This window comes from Elephantulus edwardii, unplaced genomic scaffold, assembly GCF_000299155.1.
Source record: "Elephantulus edwardii isolate Elephantulus edwardi_28Jun2011 unplaced genomic scaffold, EleEdw1.0 scaffold00122, whole genome shotgun sequence".
Taxonomy (NCBI): domain Eukaryota; kingdom Metazoa; phylum Chordata; class Mammalia; order Macroscelidea; family Macroscelididae; genus Elephantulus; species Elephantulus edwardii.
Genome location: NW_006399872.1, coordinates 6,029,504 through 6,033,361, shown reverse-complemented (window position 1 = coordinate 6,033,361; position 3,858 = coordinate 6,029,504).

Sequence of the window (3,858 nt, the reverse complement as noted above, 5' to 3'; positions counted from 1 at the left end):
ATTAATATTAATTAGTGTCTGGAGTGCAAAACTTGGAGGAAAAAAGTAGAAGGAATGGTAGTTTGAAATTATGGTCTCAGGGACACAATAAAGCTGGAGAGCAAATGATTGAATTCCAAACATTCAATGATTTATTCTTAACAAATCCCTTTTTTAGGAAAACGAGATGCACTTCTACACATGGACTTCATCTCATGGACTGCACAGCAATTGGGTTAACTAAATCTATGGAAAGAATAATTGAAAAAGCTCAATATCAGCAATCCAGTCTCAGTATCAAACCAGACCAGGTACTGACTGTGGAACCGACCATCAGTAAGTCATCAACAATCTGTGCTATACAGATGTCACAACCCTGCTTGCTGAAACTGAGGAGAACCTGAAGTGCTTGCTGCAGAACAAGGACTTCAATATAGATTTAAACTCAACATCAAGAAAACAAAGATTCTCACCACTAGGCCAATTGGAAGCATCATGGTAGATGGTGGAGAGATTGAGATTGTTGACAGATTCAGTTTGCTTGGCTCTACAATCAACACTCTTGGTACTAGCAGTCAGGAAATCAAGAGACTAATTGCGTAGGGAACGTCAGCTGTCAGAGACCTCTCCAAGTACTGCACAGTAACAATGTCAGCCTGGAGACTAAGGTGCACCTGATCCAGGACATGATCTTTAAAATTAATTGCTATGGTCAGAAAGCTGGGCAATGACTAGTAGTGATAGAAGGAGAATTGGTATCTTTGATTTGTGGTGCTGGAGAAGAGTACTGAACATATCATGGACTACTAGGAGAACAAACAGCTTCAGCCTAAAGAAGGTGAAACCAGGCTGCTCCTTGGAGATAAGGATTCTGAAGCTTCATCTGACATACTTTGCACATGTTTCAAGGAGGGACAGTCTTTGGAGAGGGACATCATGATTGGGTAGGTGGAGGGACAGTGTAAGACTCGATGAGATAAACTGACTCAATGACTGGAGTAAACGGGGTAGAGGTGTCAGAGACAATAAGGTTGGCTCAGGATAGAGCAGGGTTTAGGGCTGTTGCACATAATGTTGCTCTGAGTTGCAAGTGACTCAACAGCACTTAACAATAAGTTCAAATTCAAGTTGAGAAAATGAAAAGTAGTTCACAAGAATCAAAATGTGATCTTGGGTATATCCCACCTGAATTTTAAAATCATTTAAACAAAGGTTTGAAATATTGAACACAAATGATTGATGGCCAGATACTTGTGGGATTAACATTGAAGATTTCATCCGTGAAAAGAGCAAAATGTCATTACCAAAAGAGGAGGAAGAAAGATTAAAATGCTTGTAAGAAAAGACTACAAAAATTGCAGTAGAGCATTCAGAAACCAAAACAAAGGGAAGAGATGCCAAAATAAAACAGCTAGACAGAAGATTTCAAGGCATAGCTTAAGAAGACAAAGCAAAGTATTATAATGGAGCATATAAAAAGCTGGAGTCAGAATATAAAGGGAAGAACTAGCTTGACATTTCTTAGATTGGAACAACTGAAAAACAAATTCAAGCCTCAAGTTGAAATACTGAGAGATATTGCAGGCAAAATCTTGAATGATCTAAGAAGGATCAAAATAAGATGGAGGAAAACCACAGTTACTTAGGAAGTAGCATATGATAAAGAGCCAATATTATTACCATTAGAAAGAAATTAAAAGGTTAAAACTACAGTAAAGGCTTTGACAAAAAAAAATAAGATCACAGGAACTTGTTTTTTACTAACAAATGCAGCCCTGGACATGCTCACCAGTCTTGCCAGGATATTTGGCCAACTTGCCAAGTTACCTGGCCAACTGTCTGGAAGAGAAGCATATTTGTTATCATTCACTAGAGACATGATCCAACAGAAGGTAGAAATTATCTAACAATATTGTTAGTATTACCATGCATGAAAAAAATATTGCTGAAGATCATCCCAAAACAACTAGAACACTAAACTGACAGAAAACTATCAGGACATTCAAGTGTTTAGGATAGTTTAGAAGAGGCTGTGGCACCAAGATATTATTGCTTTTGTCATATTGATCTTAGCTGAAAGCAGAGAATACCATATCTATCTGTGATTTATTGACTATGCAAAACTATTTAATATTGCGGACCATAACAAACTATGGCTCATGTTGATAAGAACGGGAAGCCCTGAACCCTTAATCATGCTCATTTGAAATCTATATCCAAAAAGCTGTTGTCTGAACAAGCAAGATAAGCATGGTTTAAAATCAAGAAAGGTATGTTAGGATTCTAGTTAATCTGTATACTGAAAAATTGTTCAAGAAATTTTACTTTATAAGAAGAATATGGCAGTAGAGTTGGAGGAAGACTCAACAACAATCTGTGTTATGCAGAGAACACAACCTTGCTTGGTGAAAGATAGGACGATATGAGACACTTGCTGCCAAAGATCAAGGACTACAGCCTTAACTATGGGTTACACCTGAAAATCAAGAAAACAAGATTGCTCCCCTCTGGGCCAGTAGGTACCATCAGATTAGATGGAGAAAAAGATTGAAGTTGTCAATGATTTCATCTTACTTGTATCAGTATCTCGGTTTGTTATACTGTGATGACTTGCTTGTTTCTATGATGCCAGACACTATGAAAGCAGTATTTCAAATCCCAGAAGGTTCACTTTTGATGAACAAATTTCCCTAGAGCTTCCAGAATAAAACTGATCCAGAAGGACCTGATGATTTAACTCTAAAACCAACTTGGCTAGTAACAATCTAATGGACAGCCAGCAAACACTGGTAAGAAAAAAAATGGTGTGAATGTGTGTTTTATACAACATCTAAAGATAAGAGTATTGTATTCTAAACAACTAATTATGAAGAAAAGATTTTGTGGTCTAATTTGAATACTTTCTCTTCTCCCTCTTTGAGAATTTATTAACTAATTTCTTTAGAAGAACTATGGAATTAAATGTCTAAAATCAATGTAGGGTATAAAAATAAAGTATGAAAAATGTTACAGCTGTAAATCTCTGAAATTAGCCCAAAGAGTGTATGTAGTTTTATGTATACACCCCTATATAGTGATTTATTTGCAATCAGAAGAGCGAACAAAAGAAACTTTATGTGCAAATGTATAGGAACTCACGATTCTGAGATTATCACATTTCTAAGGAAACAATGATGGTGAAAATTCATCTCACATATTTTGGGCATGTCATTCTGAGGGCCTAGTCCTTGGGAAAAGATAGGAGGGTCAGAGAAAGAGAGAAAAACATTCAAGATGGATTGGCACGGTGAGTTGTCAGTGGGCTTGAGCATGGCAGAGATCGAAAGGACAGCATGGGATAGGACAAGATTCAGATGTGTTGTTCAAAAGGTCACTATGAATTGTTGTCAACTCGATGACACTTAACAACAAACAAAAAAGGACCTACCAACTTCTCTGAGCAAGAAAGATGGGCAAACTCCTCCTGTGTGATGTACTGTCTCTGAAAACCTGCTGGAGGTCCATCACCACCACCAACAGTACCTTAGTGGATACATGTTGTGTTACTAATAGAAAGGTAGGTGTTTAAATGACTTCACAGAAGGTGACACAGCCTGCTTCCATTAGAATTTTGTTGTTGGATTCCATAAAGTCAGCTATGTATCATAGGTATACTATGAACAACAGATCTGAACCTTGTTTCATTATTAAAATCTTCATCATGCTCAAACCCCTTACTCTAGTCACTGTGTCTATTCATCTTGATAAAGCTCTTCCTATCTTTCTTTGACCCTTCACCTTTCTCAAAATGATATCTTTTCCCAAGGAATGGCCCTTCCTGCCAATATGCAAAAAGTTTATGAGACAAAGGTTCACCAATGCTTGTCTCTAAGGAGCACT